Raw genomic sequence first — 21,312 nt, forward strand, 5'->3', positions numbered from 1 at the left:
ATAATAATAATAATAATAATAATAATAATAATAATAATAATAATAATGTGTGTGTTAATCGGAAGTAAAAAAAGGAAAGAAAAAGTTAGAAAGAACTAGAAGAAACCATGGTAATTGGTCATTATCGACGACACTTGTACGATTCTGGCACCGCCAGTCGCCCTCATAGTAGAATGATAAGTATGTCAATGAGGTCTAATACTCATTATTAGTCAAAGCGGTAGCAATCAGTTTTCATGAGGTGCTTTCTTATCTCCCTTTTTCACTTTTAAAAGGGCAATGTCCTATTCAATGTCCAGTTGAATCAATTTTCAACGTAGTACTAGAATGTAACTTTGATTTCTATATGTCTACTTTGATATATTATCGGTCTCTCCCGGACTATTGAAAATATACTCTGCGGTTTTATTTTTTTATGTAAGAGCTGTTAAAGAATGTTCGTTATATGTATTGGTGGGATATCATTGCTAATTTGTGGAGTGAATTTATTCTACACACGAGCTTTATTTATACAGCACAATATCCACTAAACGTGGGGGTGGGGGAGGGGGTTCTAGCCAACTGCAACATTTCACACGTAGGACGAGACAAGACACCTTTTAAGGGATACTACAATTATTTTCGGACAGAGACAAGGCTATTAACGACTAGATTCTCATTTTGCACCTGAGTACATTGAATGAATATGAGTAAAGAGACTTTTCAAAGGACTCAGCTATGCTCCGCCCAGACCGGGATCTGAATCCAGGATCTTCCAATCCGAATGCGAATGTGATACCACAAGACGGCATAGTCGCACCAAAATTAAAGAAAAAGAAAATAATTTTTTTTAAAAATAGCTTTTACCAAGCGCTATATCACTTAATATGCTCAAAGAGCTTTACAAGGAGCAAAGCAATGGAATTAAAATGTTGAAAATACACTGCGTTTTTTCCTTACAAGCTGTTCAATAATGTTCCTTTCATGTATTGACGGCATATCATCGCGGTGTAAATTTATTCTACAATCAATGAGATTAGAAGTATTGAAATAATTATATCAAACACAGCAATTAGGTAAGAGAACAAAATAATGGAATGGATTAGTAGCGTTTCGGGTTTAACTCTCTCCTTACAAGCCATTTTCAATTTTCCCCTAAACTTCATACCCACCAAACAATTCTTACAAGTAGGCTACATTCTAAACAATCTTGTACAGTAACATGAGCGTTTCACTTGTCGCGTTTTTATAGCTATAATAAACATTTTCTTTAAATTTTTTGATGTACAAACGTAATAAAAATGAGAAAATTGTTGGTGATCGTAACGACTTTGGTGATTTTCTTATAGATGGTAAGGAAAGGATTTAAGCGGACGTGTACATAAATGCAAGTCTGTTTAAGCCCTCTCCAACTAAACATAAAACTCAGCCATTCGGACGGGATTATCACATGTATATCTATCAAGAACAATTGCAGCACCAAGATAAACATTAGCAAATCCTTTAAATATCGACAAAAATCTAATTATTCTTATGATTTTATTTCAAAAGATCGGCAATAATTTGGGTTTTAAAAAAATCGTCTGATGTTTTAGGTCATAAGAAAAACGAATAATTTCTTTCAAAACAATAGTCGAGGGATTAAATTAACTAGATATATAACTTCCGATCTGACGTGCACTTATTTGTAGATCTGATAACCCAATCCCTTATGGGCTCATCGTTTTAATGGAAATATCAAAAAATGACGTAAAATGTTGCCCATTACAACAATTTTAAACTAGGCCCATAAGTGGGTTCGGATATCAGACCTGCAAATACCTAGACGTCGATAACTTTCAATTAACAACAATAACATAAAACTATAATAAAAGGGCATTTCAAAAGTGTCGACATAAAATTGGTTTTCTTTTGCATTCTTTTCTTTTCTACATGGAACTAAATCTTCACTATGTTCAAAGCAATCACCCTTGGGTCATTCATTGAATCTAAGAACATTTAAAATATACCAAATATATCTATTTCATTTTAGATAAGTAGGACAAATAAAGTTAATGAATTAAACTTTCCAATAATTCAAATACAACAATAATATCAATTTATTAAAAAGTTACTATTTTAACACACCGTTTGAATTTTTCTAAAACACTACAAGACGTTAACAAAATCCAATCATTTGAATGAAATATAAACAAGCACATCGACCAAGAGAGATGAGAAATGATACATATTTTCCTCTGCATGAAAACATCGCAACACAAAGCCGATCAATTACTTAGCGGTATCACCAATGTATTGACGATAATAATATTATTATCTAGTTCCGGAGACCGATCACAACCGGAAAAGAGGTGTGTCGGAAGTAATAAAGTGGGAGGGGCCTAAACGTCTAACGCAGCGTAAATATGGTTGATAAAATTTGTATGCTAGGGTCTGATTTCCGGTGAGCTTGTTTGAAGTGAAGAACAGGCGTTTCTAGTTTGATATATTCAATATATTGCAGGGGATCAAAAGGAAACAATATTACGGAAATGCAATTGTTGTTTTGTGCTGTTTCATTTGTGCAGCTTTGTGGTCTAGTGGTATGGCACTCGCTTCCGGATCGGAATGTCAAGGGATCGAGTCCTGCTCTGAGCGGCGCATAGTGTTGAGTCCTTGGAACCAACGTGAACATATTTGAAGGTCTGATGCCCGGACAGAATTATGGGCTTGTTTTAACATTGTTGTAATAGAACAATATATTTTGCGTTGTTTTGAGAGTATTTCCATAACAGCATTGAGACCCTAACAATTTGGGTTATCAGACCTGCAAATAAGTACACGTTGATTATAACCATTGGTATTAAAGGCAGAACGTAATCTTTTTGTAAAAGCTATGTCTGATCTATTGAAAGAATATGCGTAAATTGACTGGTTTTATAGTTTCTCTTTAAATGATAGATTAGAACATCACACCAAATTAGACAGAAATTCTTTCGTACTAAGGCTTCAAACTGGTATTAATGTGTGCCTTTGTGATATTGTGGTATGACACTGGTCTTCGGATCGAAAAGTCCAAGATTCAAGATTCCAAGCGGCGCATAATTGAATCCTTGAAAAAGGCTTTTTACTCAAATTTTCTCTTCGTACTCAGGTGTAAAATGAGTACCTAGCCGTTAACATCGTTGTCTTTGTACGAAAATAAAATTGTATAATCACCTTACAAGCGTCATGTTTCGTTCTACATGCCAAGTGTTGCTGTTGGCTAGGGACAAATATAAAACGCTTTGAGGACTTTTAGTGAATAATGCTCTATATCACAAATGTAATACTGGCTTCGACAAATCCTCAGGTTGAAAGGATTTGACAAAGTGCCAAACGCTGACCTTTGGACAAGAACAAACCAAGAGCAAATGGATATCCAGGTAAGACGCAGAAAGTGGCGATGGGTTGGCCATACCCTGCGGAAAGAGCCCTGTAATATAACCAAGCAGGCTCTCGAATGGAACCCATAGGGCAAGAGGAAACGGGGTCGTCCAAAACAGACATGGAGGAGAAGCCTTCACCAAGCTTTTTGCGTCTCCAATCTTACCTGGAGTGGGGGAAAGGTCTGTGCCAAGGACAGAAAAAGACGGAAGAGTGCTGTTGAGACCCTATGCTCCGCCAGGAGCCAAGAGGCATAAGTCAAGTATGTCAATACTGGCTAGAGACGTCGGTCATATTTGCTGTTCAACCTTGCAAGCCAGAGAATAATAAGCACATTATTCAATCCAATATATTACTGCAGGTACTGCATTACCCTTAAGAATCTTGCTTTGCCGGCCACTACTGGTGGTTATTTATTGACAGTGCTGACTGCAGTTATTGTGGTGGTGATGATGAAGATGCTGAGAAGGAGAAAAGAAGAAGAAGAAGAAGAAGAAGAAGAAGAAGATGATGATGATGATGATGATGATGATGATGATGATGATGATGATGATGATGATAGTAATGGTGGTGGTGCTGTTGCTGGTGGTGGTGGTTTTGGAGATGATGATGATGTTGTTGTTGATGATGATGATCAGCATCATCTCGATTGCGATGACGATAATAATAATGCTCATGAATGAAAAATCATGAAAACCGAGAAATCTATTGAAATGCTCACCTCTTCGATTAAGCTATGTAAATAACCTGCAGCAAACCGATCTTATTTGACTTCAATATGTTATTTATCCGGATCGTGAAATGAATTGGCTGGCTCAGACCCACCACGCACACCACCAGTGTCTCGGCAAAATGGATTCTATAACTTTCCATCCCCCTGTCTCCTCTTATTCTATTGATTTACTACTGTTTTCCTTACTCTCCACCCACACTCCATTGATTGTGTGGGAGATAAGTCGTCAAATTGCCTGTCTTTTACAATGGAAATTATAGACATGCATGCACATCGGGTCGAAGCAGGAACGATAACTCATTCATCACATTTCATAAACAAGAGTATTTCATCAATGTTAAAATGGACCGTTCAAAAAGAGTTAGTTACAGGCTAACTAGCCTATGTTTGACGATGGTTTTGGTAAAAATTAGAGGACACATTGATAGAAGAGCTTTCGCTCCGCACGCAAGGGCACTGGGATCGATTCCAAGAAAAGTCGAGATTATCTTTTGACTCCCCCCCCCCCCCCTTGTCCATTTAGCCGTAATTGGGTTGCTGGCGAGTCTTTTAGATCTGGAGGAAAATACTTTCCGATAGACTAACGCCCTGTCAAAAGGCTAATAAAAATTTCAATTGTCCGCTATAGATGCCGAGATAAAACCGGCTCCTTGGGCCTTATATGGTGGACTGCTTTTATAATTCCTGGGACCCGCCAGGCGGGAACATGTAACTGTATTTTATTCAATTTCCTTTGCGTTAAACGGGTGGTAACAATTCCTTGTTATCTTTTGGATAGGTCGCTAGTCCATCACAGATCAAAAGGCCCCATCCACAGGAGACTGGGTAGTGAGATAAGGAGAGGGGGTATCAAAAATTATATATATATATACTTGAAAATTCGGAAATTCGTAATTGTTAGAAAGTAGACATAATAGTCGATATAGTTAATAGTATATATATCAACAATTTACCCTCACAATGATTGAATAACACTTCAAAATCCTTATAATGTTGTAACCTGTAATGACTTAGAGAATCTCATGAACTTCTGAAATTGGAGGCAAAATTTCGTAATTTTACGATATTTTTGTAGTAGTTGGCAGCCCTGTGAGAATTAAGCTCATCATTTTGAGCCATCAGAACTCCAGGCCTGTTATGAGAAGTAATAAGGTACAAATGTGAACACCGTAGTATAGTAAAGCGGAAAGAAAAAATAAAACAAGAAAAAAAAAATCCCCAAAAATCAGTTTGTTGAATTCGATCCCAGTCGAGGCAGGCCGTTTTTTGTGTGAAGATATTTTTTAAAATTTACTTTTGTTTGGCACTGTTTCACACCCACTTTTTCAGACAGAACTCTTACACTGGTTCTCCCCCCCCCTCTCTCTCTCTCTCTCTCTCTCTCTCTCTCTCTCTCTCTCTCTCTATCTATCTATCTATCTATCTATCTATCTATCTTTCCCCTAATGTGTTACTTTGGTATTCATAAATGTGAATCAACGATATTTTAAAAATCTCTTTCAACATTTTTTAGCAGGCAATAAGTAAAACCCTTTTATAGTGCAAGACAATTAAATCACCGAAACCAGATTAAGCCCTTTTATTGGCATATTATTCTTGGTTAAAAGAATAGCATATCTATTCTTCTAAAGTGGTTAGAACTTTGTTTTTCACGAGATTGTATGTTCAAGTTCAAGTCTGTGAGTTGCAAAAGGCACATCATGCCCATCTTCGCCAATATTATAACAAATAATTAATAATGTTATAAAGAAATTAAAAAAAAAGAAGATAAGTACGAACTTTTATACGGCGTTTTTCTGCGGATTTACGCTTCAGATGTTTCATCTATTCTCACCGCGGGCCTAATGGAACCTTATTTCCATTTTATACAGTACCAGTCGCTTCCTTTTTGTACTAACATTCTTACAATATCCGCCAATGTCTATAGTGTGGTACTAACTCACACCCGAGTCGAGTGGGGTAATATGTGTCAGGTACTTAAACCAAGGACACAACGTCGGGAACAACATTTTCGAAGATTACTGTCACCCATTTGTCCACTGACCTCGCTTAACATCGCCTAACTTTGTGGCAAGACAAGATACCGACCCGCGGGAACACCAAGTCATGCAGTAACAAAAGCCATAACAAATGGCTTGTCATTATAGTCATTTAATCCTTAGTAATTACATACACGATGGTAATGTAAACAGATCGGGTAAATTAAGAGTAAAAGTAAACAAATTAATTGTTAGACTCATTACCTTCATAGTTTACAAACGTGAGCATTAATAAAGCGCAAATGCACTAATCGTGCTCAATGTCAACAAGCCAACAACAACACTTAACACGTAGGACGAGACATGACGCCTATTAGACGATATTACAATTATTTTTTGACAAAGACAACGAGGTAAACGGCGGGTACTCATTTTACACCTTAGTGCGGTGAGTGAATGTGAGTAAAAAGTCAATTCCAAAGACTCAACTATGCGCCGCTTAAAACGGGACTCGAGCCCTTTCAGATCGAAGGCGAGTCGCATACCACAAGACCACATAACCGCGTATAATGTTCTAAAAGAATACGATGACGTCATCAACTGTAATTAACTTAGTGTTTAAACTTCAAACTGAGTTCTAGGTGGATAAGTATTTTCTTCGAGTGTACAAATGTAAATTTTAAAATGTACTTTCGTCTCTTCACGAATTCTAGTATCCGAAATATATACTGGAATACTCTTTACTTCCGATTTCATTTTTTACTGTTAGTAATATTATTCTCATAGGTGAACGTTAAAATGTCTGTCATTTGTCAGGAATCGGGACACCATTTCAAATTCTTATTATTCTCTTGTGATGGCGGCCACTCAAAAATGGTGAAACTGTCAATTCAAAGAAATATTGTGTTGCACGAAGGTCAAATTTTAAATTTCGCACTAACAAAATAGGTCATACGTGACTTTGCAAGGGAAATAGTTGACCTCACAAGGGTGGAAAGAAAATTGACGTCAGTGTTATAACATGATGACATTACAAACTTTTATTGTTCTTCTATCAACCAAAACAAAGTTATAAGCAATAAAGCATACAAAAGACACGAAAACAATCTGCAAGCCCACGCCGAATCCTCCCCCCTACTCTTTCTCTCTCTCTCTCTCTCTCTCTCTCTCTCTCTCTCTCTCTCTCTCTCCTTCTCTCTCCCCTCTTTCTTTCTCTCTCTCTTTCTCTATCTCTCTCTCTCTCTCTCTCTCTCTCTCTCTCCGATTGCACACATGTATTTAGACCATTCTCTCTCTCTCTCTCTCTCTCTCTCTCTCTCTCTCTCTCGTTCTCTCAGTCTCTCTCCGTGTTTTTCATCAGATCTTCCGGCCGATACATAATTTCTAATTTCTATTTATGAATACAACGAATGATAACCAAAATAAATGGCTTAACATCACAATACCCTTACATAAGCTTATAAACCCAATTCTATTTCAATGAAAAGAAATAAATTCCCACCCCCTACGCACAGTAAATATAAATCTTCTCGTTTGATAATTATACGCTTTCCATCTATCTCCATTCAAAATCAATTTCCCATGTGTCAAATGTTGTCAATATAACCGACAGACAGGTCGCATGAATTGGTTTCGACGTGTTCATTCTCCTATAATAGATCTGTTTGTGAAGCAAAGCGACTAGCTAGCTAGACGTGAAAATAATGCCATTCGCTGACAAAATACGTTTTATCTCATTTTAGACAGAAAATAGTCGTGATCCATCGTCTCAAAACGGTTTTATGTCGGGAGTGGACCAGAAATCAATTAATACACACACTTAAATAAACACGAACACAAATGAAGCGATTTTCAACGGATTCCTAATACTAAACAATCCTCTTAACTCCCTCCTTGCTTGCATTTTTAGAATTTCCCCCGAACATTCACACCTACCCGACACAAAATAGGCTTTTCCTAATCAATCCGAAAAAAAGAAGTAACAAGTGCATTCTATACAGAATGTTGCTCAGCAAAATGATGTCTACAACACAATATTTAGTATTTATAGCTGTAATCAAAGCATTTATTTAGATTTTGTGATGTACAAGAGAAATCAGAATTAGAAAATTGTCGGTTGCGTCGTAACGAATGTGACGATTTTCCTATAGGTGGTATGGAAAGGGTTAAAAAGTATTCCATCAAACAGCCATATAATATATACGAATTTACAATTAGAATATATTATTACCTCGCATGTTAGATGTTCTTTTTTAAAACAATATTTTTAAACATTTCATCACTGCCTTAGCCAAGAACAAATTCATGCAAGAGTCTGTTTGAGTCAAGTATGAACAGTGCATTAAAAATGTACGGCCTTTCACGTGGCATCGTGAGTTGCCGTCGCCAAAGCATTCCATGAAAGCATATAGATATACCATCAAGTAAACGTCTCATGCCAACGGGAATCGATTATATTCTCTAAAGTGAGCATGTTGGGGGTTAATAATCTGTCCAAAGGTCTCGAACCCGGTACCTTCCAGGTCACAGTGATCGTCCCTCTCCCCTTCCACCTCCCTTTACCCAAGGAAAAATACAGGTACAGAACTTAGCGAATTTTGTAACTGCCCAAGTTTAACAACGGGCTAGACTTCGTCAGATGAATGACAAGGCTCTGCATTCACTTTACTGCTTCTTCTGCTGCTGCTGCAACAATGAAATTGAAAAAGAACCCCGCAAATATGTATCATCTAAACGTTCAGAATGAATTGAAAGCCTTGTAGTATAACACTCGCCTTCGGATCGGAAGGTCCTGGGTTCTAGTCCCACTTTAAGCGGCGCATTGGCGAATTATCTCACCGTTCTGAAGTGTTAAATGAGTACCTGGCCGTTAACAGCGCTGTCTCTGTCGGGGAAAAAATGTAAATATCGCCCAACAAGCGTCATGTCTCGTCCAACATGTTGAGTGTTGCTATTGGCTACGGGCTCCTTGTAATGGACATTGCGCAATATAAATGCTAAGGTTTATCTATATAAAAATTCAGGACTTTTATATAACTAATAGATTTAGGCAACTTCAACATTTGCCCGAGTCTCAGCAAATCAGTAACAGTTTTACGGCAATGACGCCATTTTGTTTTCGTTATATAGTTATAATCTCGGACAAATTAGGGAGCAAGTATATGTGTAAGAGGTCAATCTGAAACCTATGTAGGAAACAGTGGCAGACAAAGCAAAAACAACAACAAAACAATAATAATAAACCATCCTAAATAATTACGGGGATCGAACCTTAGACCTCCGGATTACCGGGATGAGTGGGCTTTTTTTCTTGACTTTTCATTGTAACTTTGTCTCGCACTGTTTCATAATACACCCTTTTTTAGTCGGAAGAAAATGCAGCGACCCAATTTGAAGGACCCTGGTCAGAGAGAGAAAGAGAGAGAGAAAGAAAGAGAGAGAGAGAAAGAGAGAGAGAGAGAGAGAAAGAAAGAAGAGAGAGAGAGAGAGAGAGAGAGAGAGAGAGAGAGAGAGGAGAATGGAAAGAAAGAAAGAGAGAAAGAGAGAAAGAGAGAGAGAGAGAGAGAGAGAGAGATAGAGGGTGAGGGGTGGAGGAGGAGGGGGACATATTCTTCATTCTGTCACCAAATCTCTCTGTAGCTTGAGGGCTTTCATTAGTCATATTGCACGCTGGATAGAAGGATCTCTGTTACTCTCCTAGGATAGGTATTTTGTACAGACCAAACCCATCTGATTAAGCTCAAGTTATCAACCAATATAAAAAAACACTGGGTTTGAAGATAATAATATGTTATTAGCATATGACATGTTATGACTAAACGATCAACACATCTTGTAACATTTAAAACCTAAGTTCCTGATCAATACATAATTTTATACAGCAAAAATGAGAATAAGGCTTACAATCCACACTATGGACATTGCCCATGATATCAACTCGTGGCTATTTTTACTTTTATTTCCCTGAGGGAAGTGGACGTCATTATATGAATGATTTCTATATTTCCCTTGAGAATTTGGCAAAGTGAGGAGACATCGTTACAGTCTCGAGCTAACGTAGAGCGTTCAGACAGATGATCGGATTTCTTGATACTTCGCTAGTGATTTAACAAGTGCCATGATAATAGTTATGATGATGATGATAAAATAATAATAATAATAATAATAATAATAATAATAATAATAATAATAATAATAATAATAATAATAATAATAATAAATAAATAGTAATAATAGTAATAATAATAATAGAATAAATGCGTTTATAAAGCACTTCATCTGATTAAACAAACTCCCAGTGCTTCACAAAATCTTATAGAAATCATATTTATGACAGTTATGTGAAAAGAAAAGTTCAAAGGCAAACAAACAGTAGAAATAATCTAATTCATTGAAAACATAACAACGAAATATTCCACATAAAACGTAATGTTTGGACTAAGTTATTGCCAACAGTATGTTATCTGTGGAACGCCAGCCTTTCGGGTTTATGACCCTTATAAGCTATTACAGCCCATTTCATTCCCCTTGGCCTGCAATTACTAAGGTTGTCAAATATTATATCAAAATTATCAACAGCATTACCTTGGATCCTAGGAAATATATTATTAAATAACAACATGCAATTATTTGCAAGTCTGATAACCCAAGTTGTTATGGGCTCAATGTTATAATTGAAATAATCTCAAACCAACCGAAAATATCGTCCATTACAACAATTCTAAATCAAGCCCATAATTGCGCTCGTTTGTCCGACTCGCAAATTTGTGCTCCTAACCAAACACCAAATCCGGCTCCGACTTAACTAGCTGTTCAAATACATTTTTAAATGGCTTGTTTTGAAATCTTTATATACTAGAAAATTGTGATTACTTATGGGCAGCAGCAGTTTCTAATGGTTTCGTCTCACACTACAATATTATAACATATTATACAAGCGGCCAAGTCGTTGCCGCATTCGTGCAGTGCCGCGAACCTACCGGTAGTCTCGTCACAATACAGCGCTCAACCAGATGCTTTGTGGTTTTGGGTTCTTTACCGCAACGTGTGCACATGGGACAGATGGAACGCCACCACTGATGTAAGGTTGTCGTTGTTGGATAGGTTCTACAATTTGGTCAGTTTGCAGCAACCCAATGCCTCTTCTTTCTGGGCCAGAAGCCTGGCAACTTCTCTCCCAGTTTTGAGAAGACTTCGTCCCCTGCCCCCACTTGTTTTCAAGGTGACTTCAATTTCGTGTGTGTAACCCGTCCAGAGCCAGGGGAAGCCGTGGGCGGAGAGCCTTTCCAATGACCCAGCTTTGCACTGCCTTCAGCAACATGACTATCGGGACAGAGGTGGAGTATCATACATCAAGCCATACACTGGTGCACTCTGGAGAAACACTACAGGAATTTCCAATTTTGGCCATAAAACTCGTCCTTCAAATATCGGTGGATTAAATCGACCCCCATCTTGCAAAAAAAAAAAACTCCCAAACCAAGGACTTCAGTGTGGAAGTCCAAGAATTGAAAGTTTTTGCAAGATGGAGGTCACTTTAATCAATCGGTATTTAAAGGACGAATATTTTTGCAAAATTTTAAATTTTTTTTCCATAGTGACACAGCACAATCAGTGGTGATAATAATTCGACAATTCAATGCTTGACTTATCGATGCAAAAGAAGAAGCAATTATACATCAAAATTTATCAACCCTCAACTTATTTGAATTCAAGTATTTGATTAAGAAACGTTTGCCAAGAACGAAAATTGGATAATCTTACCATGCTATCCACAGCCTGTATCTTACAATTAATCATAGTAAGTCCAAATAACTACTCGTTTGTTCGTTTGTGTCAATGCGAATGCAAAGTTTGCGACCATGGGGTCACTGTAAGTTTTTGATAGCACACATGGAGCCGTAATATATCCGGTTTCAGTTGCGTTGAACGGACATTAGCAATGGAGTGTTCTGTTCTTGAATAGTAAGCAAGTCGTTCAAAAATTACTTTCCGTGGATATGATAATAGTAATAATAATGATAAATAATAATAATGATGATGATAATAATAATGATAATAATCATAATAATAATAATAATAATAATAATAATAATAATAATAATAATAATAATAATAATAATAATAATAATAATAATAATAAACGTAATAATAATAATGACGATGATGATGATGATGATGATGATGATGATGATGATGATGATGATGATGATGATGATGATAATAGTAATAATAATGATAATAATAATAATAATAATAATAATAATATAATAATAATAATAATAATAATAATAATAATAATAATAATAATAATAATGATGATGATGATGATGATGATGATGATGATGATGATGATGATGATGATGATGATGATGATGATGATGATGATGGTAATAATAATAATAATAATTACTGTTATTATAATTATAATAATGTTTATAATAATAATAATAATAATAATAATAATAATAATAATAATAATAATAATAATAATAATAATGATAATAATAATAATAATCAAAATAATAATAAAAATAATGATAAATAATAATAATAATAATAAATAATAATAATAATAATAATAATAATAATAATAATAATAATAATAATGATAATGATGATGATGATGATGATGATGATGATGATGATGATGATGATGATGATGATGATGATGACGATGATGTTGATGATGATGATTATAATAATAATAATAATAACGATAATAACAGCAATAATAATAATATTGATAACTCGTTTCCAGGCACTGGTAATGAGATTCTATGCCATAGGGAGAATTTAAAAAAAAAAAGACGAGAGAAACATTACTGCCGTACTCTTGAAAAACACATATTTTGAAATTTGGCTGGAAAATTCGACATTCAAATATCAATCAATCTAAATGTCTCTCGACTTAGCAAAAACTTTCAAACCTGGAACTTTGCGAAGTTTCAGGTATGAACGTTTTTGCTAAGACGAGGGTCACTTAAATCGATCGATATTTGAAGGAAGAGATTTCTGGCCAAATTTTTAAATAATGTGTTTTTCCAGAGCACACCAGTTTAGGCCTTGCTGTTAGCATGAAATTATCTTTTTTTCTGTAACGTCTCGATGATTCGAGATTGTTCTCTTTTTTTGCCACTATAACAAGGAAGTATAACATTCATAAGACTAATATTATGATGAGGTATATGCAGCGGCGTGGCGTATTGACGGCATATGGTGGTGCCATTATTAGAAGAAGAAACAAACTTCTAAAACAGTGGTAACGATTACGAGGGGGGGGGGGGGGGGTCGATAGTGTCCACAAGTGGACAAAACTCACAAAAACAAATAATTCATGAAAACAACAAGCCACAAAGAAAAAATCACTCCACTTAACTACTTTAGAAATCAAACAACACACCAAAGTATAACTGTTGACAATCTTCGCTTTCTCTCTCGACTGACACAAATACACACGCACAAACACACACACACACACACACACACACAAATACACATATATAAACACTCATACACATGTAACCATCAACTCGGCACTACAAGCAAGAAATATGTTGGTAAATTCGTCCACAATGCTTCGTTGCATACAATTACTTTATTTAATAATCGTGAAATTGAGGTTGGGGGGGGGGGGGGGGATTTTAATATGTCATATTTTTAAGTTTTATGTTGTTTCTCTTTGCTGCTTACAAATAAACTTGACAATGATCAGTGTTTTTGACAGTTAATGTAATAATTTGGATGGCCGAAGTTACCCTAATTATGACGTAAATGCTGTAACATTGGCGCATCCCCCCAGTCCAACGGTGGAGCTCTCAGATCCTGGCACAAGCCGAGGGTTTTTCCGCTATTTGAATATAGTATAATTTGACCCAGTTTCTCGCCCAATCAGCTGTAGCGATACAAATGGATAGAGCATTAAATGGAGCTTGGATTGCTTTGCACCACGGCAGCGATGTCACCAACACACGAGTCGGCGCAGTGCGTGAGTCGGAATCTTGAATAGAGCGGAGACTAAAAAGGCAGTAGTTTGTTGTTGGCGAGTTGGCGAAAGACAGTGAAGTTATAATCTCTGAGTTTTATTTTAATTAAATTATGCTGTTAATGATTTTAAAAAGATTGGTGCGGTGCCTGGCACCATTCGATCCAATGGCCCCACGTCACTGGGTATATGTTATTAAATTATAGTTTTTAATCATTATTTAGATTGTATAATATCTCATAATGTTAAGAAAAATAGAATCTCTATATTATATTTATGTGTAAGAGTCCATCTTCCTTTATTAGAGCATATTGCTTGCCTCGAGTAAAAAAGAAAAAACCCAAAAGAACTATCTAGTCAATATTAAATTTCTTCACCTGGAACTGGAAATAAAAACAAAACAAAAATACTACCCAGGCCACGCACCAACACACACACAGACACACACACACACAAACACACACACACACACACACACACACACACACACACACACACAGAGAGAGAGAGAGAGAGAGAGAGAGAGAGAGTCTCTTTCCTGTCAATCTCATCCCTCTCCCTCTTTCTCACAGTGTCCATCCTCCACCCCCCCCCCCCCCATTCCCTCTCTTTCTCTCTCTCTCTCTCTCTCTCTCTCTCTCTCTCTCTCTCTCTCTCTCTCTCTCTCTTTTCTGGATGTGTGTATCTCTCTACCTTCATTTCTCTTTCTTTTATCCCCTATCTACCCCCTACCCCTCTCTTCTGACCATCCGGTGTTATTTCACAAACGAAAAATGTAATTTAAAAAATATATAGATATAACCTCATGCAAAGAACATAAACAGCCGTGATGCCATCTCGTAAGAGAGATCTGTCTGCTGTGTACTCATTATATTCTTATTTTACATTTTGCAGCCCCCCCCCCCCTCCCCCTTCCCAACTCCCCTCTCACCATTTACTTCACATAATTATCAAATTAAAAAAAAAAAAACAACCTGCAACTAGTCAAAAACTCTTCAACTCATTACTTTAAGGAATAGCCTCGTGTTCAGGAATCGTTGACAAGTATCGGGTCATCCCTATCCTACGATAATTCTTTTGCCAGTATTTTGAAATAACGTTTTGTCAGTTTCAGGAAGCACCGACCCTGTCACGGAAATGTCCAAGACAATCGAGAGCACTTCCGACTTCCGGCCAATAATGATGACTACTGACAGTTGAGATAAGATAACATACAATACCCTCTAAAATATTATAATTTATAATTAAAAAGTCCATACTCAAATTCTGTGTACTATGGCAGAACTCTATCGTTGAAATGGACAGATGGTCAAATTATTCAAATATCTCCAGCATTTGTATATCGCAGTTAGTTTTCAAACGCAACATGAAAATCATGATAAATTTTTGATAAATAAACTAATTAATTGAATGTAATCACACAGTGATTTGGCACGGAATTTAAAAAAAAACAATTTGCCTTTATAAATAGCCAAGCGCCATACTAGGCTTAGTATAAAATGTTGAAATAGGATGGTTATCATTATCATGCCTTTTTTGTGTTTAATACTCCATGCAAGCTCTCGATATCATAGATAAACTGACTAGGTATCGATTGCGACTTTTGCGTGCCAAAATTGTTCGCAAAAATTATTCCCTGATCCCAAGCATGGCATAGGGAAGGGTTCGTTTCAAGAAGAGGCACGGAGGTGGGGGGAGGGGGGTATGGGAAGGTAGCACTTGAGAATCTACATACTTCAAACGAATACCTAATTACGTAATTATTTTTTAACTTGAGCTTTTATATAGCGTAACATTCACGAAATGTTCTCAAAGCGCTTAACAAAGGGTACCTGGCCAACAGCAACACTTAACGGCCAGATATTCATTTTACACCCGAGTCAGTGATAGAATGTGAGTAAAGACCCTTTTTCAAAAGCTGAATTATGCGCCCCGCTCAGTGCGCGAACCCAAGGACCTTCTGATCTGAAGGCGAGTTTCATACGACTAGACCACATAGCCGCACAAATAACTCAAATCACGAGATCAACACGAGATCAACACGAGTAGTGGCAATGACAACATAATGTACTATTTAAATTTAAGAATTAAGGAGATTATAATATAATAAAAGACATTTGAATCAACAAGGCTCGTCATTAAAAATAATAAGTTTCTATACTGACGTAATATTTTGAAACGGGGTGAGGAAGTGCATGGACAACGACGCTAAAATCATTATTGACAGTTGTAATGGGATTTAAATTCCTTTCAAATTAAAATCGAACGATCTAAATCCTCCATTTGTGTTATGAATAGAGGTGAGTGATTCGATTTATCGCTCCTTCAAAATACCTTTCAATTCAAACGAAGCCTTCAAAATAAATACGGTATTGAATATCAAATCATTGGTAAAAATAAAATGTTTTATAGAACGAGGAAGGCACAGAAAGAATAAATGATATCTTTTATGGTTAACCCTATTAGCGCATTTAGTAAGATATCAATAAATGCTAATCTTTGACTATGTCCTCTGTCGTACTCTGGAAAAACCCATATTTAAAAATTTGTCCAGAAAACTCGTCCTTCAAAAATCGATCGATTTAGATTACCCCCATCTTGGCAAAAACTCTCAAACTTGGGACTTCGCGAAGTCCCAGGTTTGAGAGTTTTTGCCATGATGAAGGTCATTTAAATCGATCTATATTTGAAGGATCGGTTTTCTGACCAAATTTTAAAATATGTGATTTTCCAGAGTACAGCGGTTGTTAGTAACTCGTCTTTATTTACGGTATTAGTAATTAAAAGATTATAAATGAAACCATAAAGACGAAGGAAAGTTACTAAATTAGGGACCACTTGCGTCATAATTTGTAGTGGTGATATTAACAGCATTGAGTCTTGTTTACATTCTATGTCTAGGATGAATACACTTATTAAACAGAATGATTTTTATTGAATAAATTGATATTTAAAGGAGCGTTCAAGGAACAATTTCTCAATTAGAAATATAAAACCGAACAAAATGTCTACAGCACCCGAGGCACTAAACGGCCTTGGCATTGAAGTGCATTTTTAATCAACAACTTTATAAATGGCTATAAATATATTGGTGATAAATATTGCCGTCAATGATATTAGTCCTGAATTCGTTGTTAAGCGTTGCATTCTTCTCAATGTTAACATATGGTAATAACATTAATAAAATAATGATGTTGCAGATGATAACGATGATGATGATGATGATGATGATGATGATGATGATGATGATGATGATGATGATGATGATGATGGTGATGATGATAATAATAATAGTAATAATAATAATATAATAATAATAATAATAATAATAATAATAATAATAATAATAATAATAATAATAACAATAATAATAATAAAATAATAATAATAATAATAATAATAATAATAATAATAATAATAATAATAATAATAATAATAATAATAATAAATAATAATAATAATAATAATAATAATAATAATAATAATAATTAATAATAATAATAATAATAATAATAATAATGATAATGATTGTAGTCATAGGAATCTTAGCAAACCAAGTCAATGATTTATAACAGAACCAAAAGGCCCACCGTCCTCGACCGTATCACATTATAATAACTGAATAAAGGGTTTCAAGTTAGTGAAATACAGTTTGTATGATCTGCATTCTTTGTTCCATTTTTAGAAAAGTGCAGAGGACGGTGAGTTTTTAAATATTCCAAAGACATTCGGCGCGTTCGTGTACGTTTGTGTGTGTCTGTGTGTGTGTGTGTGTGTGTGTGTGTGTGTGTGTGTGTTCGATTAAGAAAAGAGTATGACGCTGTTTCAATACGAAGAAGAAATTTTTTTAAAAACATTAAAGAAGTTAGTTCTAGCTACGTTTAATTAAACATTATCTATTGGTTAAAAAACTATGCTGGTTATACAAAGTCGTATAAAAATCACGCTATCAAACGTTTCTAAACGTGCGTCTTGTTGTTATCAGTATGGTGTAACTAGTGAAGGTAATTTCCCTGTCATGTTGACACAAATGGCAGATTGTGATAGTGGCTGGAATAATTTTCTATTCTTACAATGTTAGACACTTTGCAACACAACCAGAAATCACATTTGATTTGTTTCTAAAGATAAATAGCTTCCAATAAGTATTAAACTTGAATCCCATGGGCTAAAGCATTTTGTCAATGATATTCAACATGGCCTATTAGATTCAATAGTCTGATGTCACGTCCGCCCAGCAACGAGCAGCTTCGTTCTAAACAAAGAAAATCGGTACTTTTTATTCTTCCTGCTGGCTATAACTTTTTCACATGTCATGTGATCCGAATGTATAACTGTCAAAACATATCAGATTTATAATGTTTTTCTCCTTTTAGATACACTTTTAGGCTCAACAGAGAAGTATTTCATAAGGGCGTCCGCCATTGTTCCGATAGTTTAGAACCAGTTACTAAGTTACTATGCGTTATTAAGAGGGAAGTGACATCACGAATGTTGAACCCAATTAGAGTCGAGCGATATTCCACACAGAATTAGAGTTAAAACAATCAACTCAAATACTCTGATTTTGATCAGTTTTCATGACATTAGAAAACCAACTGGATAAGGAAGAAAAAGGCTATGCGTAGTCATTTAACAAAGTGGGCGACCTACAGATAACATCAACATTTGAGAATTACGTCCCTGCCAAATCTTCAATATGGCAAATATGATTTGTGTTAATTTTAAAAAATCGTTGAGTTAAGAATTTCCAACATATTTTCTTGAAAAATGTTGCATAAAATTCAATTCATGGGTTTGAATGTTGTAAGATTTTCAACTTTAATCATTTATTGTCTGACGCTATAGGCTTCCAACTATTCCATTTTTAAATTGTACACACACACACACACACACACACACACACACACACATATATATATATATATATATATATATATATATATATATATATATATATATATAACTCATAGACTGATTTTAAAACAATTATTTTGTATGTAACATATAACATGTAACGTCACTTTTCTCGCGCTACTCCAAATGTTTTTATTGCATTGGTAATAAACAATGTTTGCCGTTAATTTTGTTTCCTGGGCGCTTTACTTAATACATTTTGCAGAAAACAGAAAAGGACAGATTTTCTCATAAATTTAGGAAAGTTGAAGTACAATAGATGTCGACAGCACTGTAAGGGTGATAAAAATTTTGTCGCTAGACGGTGTAGGGTTGCCAGTTTGTTTGTTTTTTTGTTTTTGTTTTTTTGCATAATATGTCAAGTCGTAAAAAGTATAAAAATACCCTTTTTCTTATCAGTGTAGGGATGATAATTCATATATTTTGTGCCATTATTATCTATATAGCGTCTATGGTAAAATAAAGTTATTAAAACAAATGTCAACCACAGCCAAAATCCAAAACCAATTTTGCATATTAATTGGCTTCAGAAAACCCCCGATTTGTTTTAAAATTTGGCATAAAAATGTCGAACCGGCAACCGGACTAGGCAGTCTAGGATTATAGAAGCCCCGCTCTGGTATGGCCAGATAAGAACCAAGTAAAAGTTGAGTGTCAATATAAATCAGAGGATTGAAGTCATATTATTTCACTGACTTTAAAGGGTTTGTGGATAAATTGATGACAAAAAAGTTTAAGCCAGCTATTTATGATTTCCTTGTCTTCTATTTATTCTGCTTGGTATTCCTTAATATCACCACCACCACCATCATCATCATCATCATCATCATCATTATCATCATCATTATCATCATCATCATCATCATCATCATCATCATCATCATCATCACAATCATCATCATTACCCGAGAAATGTAGGAAGAGGCATGATGTGTTTAAGGCGACATTAAAATTATTTTCGGCAGATACAACGCTTTCAACAGCCACCTGACTAATGTAAGAAAATATGATTAAAGAACCTTTTCAAGGATTCCACTTTACACTGCTCAGTGCGGGTCTCCAACCAAGGACCTAACCGTCCAAAGGTGATTGCCATACCACAAGACTCGATAAAATACCTCGAAGTCCATCTCAATAAGAAACTAAAGTGGCAAATCCATATAGAACATATCACAGCAAAGGCAAGTATGATGCCGGGGTTTCTCAAAAGGAGCATAAACCATCAATGCCCACGACAACTTTAAGCCCAGGCGTACACATCGCTTATCAGGTCAAAACAAGAATATGCCAGCGCTGAATGGAAACCATTGAAAAGCCAGCGCACGGTATCCCGTACACAAAACCATCAACGACCAAACGCACCCATCATCATCCCAAACTACATAAAAAGCAAAGCAGATAGATACGCTGCACGTATACGTATATACCTACCTCACAATATATACAACCATTTACTTCATTTACAAGAACAGACACATACAAAAACAGCTTTTTCCAATAAACAATAAATGACTGGAATGCTCTGCCACCGGACTTAACTGACTTGGAAACTTTCAAAACATTTATGAATGCACTAGCTCGTCAAGTATTTTTAGAGTGTTCCCCGTTTTAATTGGAATGTACTGTAACTGAACATTTGCAGTAATGGCCGGTGGGGTGTTTTGCAAATACAAGAACCAAAAGAAGCTTAAAAAGCTACTCTTCACTACAAATGTATTTATTGTAGGCCTACTCAAATTTCCTAAGTTAAGCACATTTCATAATAATAAAATACCTTTTTCAAACGACTGGTCATTTTTTTTCTTATAATTTTCTGGCACTGTATTATTCATTCCTTGTCCGATTTTTGCAATTCCACTGAATTGTCGTATATATTTATAATGTTTAATAATATAGATATTGCCTCGGCAAGAAGTGAAACTATCATAAATTAAGTTGCCCATGCACCATCACGTCAGCCGACAGTAACACTCTATGTAGTGTCGGCCGAGTTTAATGCCAAATAATGCACACAGAAAAATATTTATCTCATAAACATATCTGTGTAACATATCCACAAATGGGACAGGTTCCCACACTAAATAAAATTTATGCGCTCTCGGTGGTGCCGTTGTGAATGATTTACCGCCATTACATCTAACATGTCATGCCTCGGGTTTTAACTTGCTTGGATGCTCATTGCAGGGATTTTGATGTGTGTAATCATATTATTATTATTATTATTATTATTATTATTATTATTATTATTATTATTATTATTATTATTATTATTATTATTATATTATTATTATTATTATTATTGTTATTATTATTAT

The 21,312-nt window shown here is 35.4% G+C and overlaps 1 protein-coding gene across 3 annotated transcripts in view; it reads right to left on the reverse strand.

The window, feature by feature from the left end:
* LOC144971232 (neprilysin-1-like) overlaps window positions 1-21,312 on the reverse strand; it is a 93,278-nt gene that overhangs the window by 44,285 nt on the left and 27,681 nt on the right. Inside the window, exon 1 of one of the 3 annotated variants that reach the window (XM_078911743.1) lies at window positions 2,107-2,215. The exons of the other annotated variants lie outside the window; for them this stretch is intronic. The gene's annotated coding sequence lies outside the window, so the exon portion shown is untranslated. Of the gene's footprint in view, window positions 1-2,106; window positions 2,216-21,312 lie in introns of those variants that run through there. 3 annotated transcript variants of the gene reach the window in all.

This window comes from Berghia stephanieae, chromosome 4 (assembly GCF_034508935.2).
Source record: "Berghia stephanieae isolate SIO BIC M18660-M18661 chromosome 4, UCSD_Bste_1.3, whole genome shotgun sequence".
Classification (NCBI taxonomy): Eukaryota; Metazoa; Mollusca; class Gastropoda; order Nudibranchia; family Aeolidiidae; genus Berghia; species Berghia stephanieae.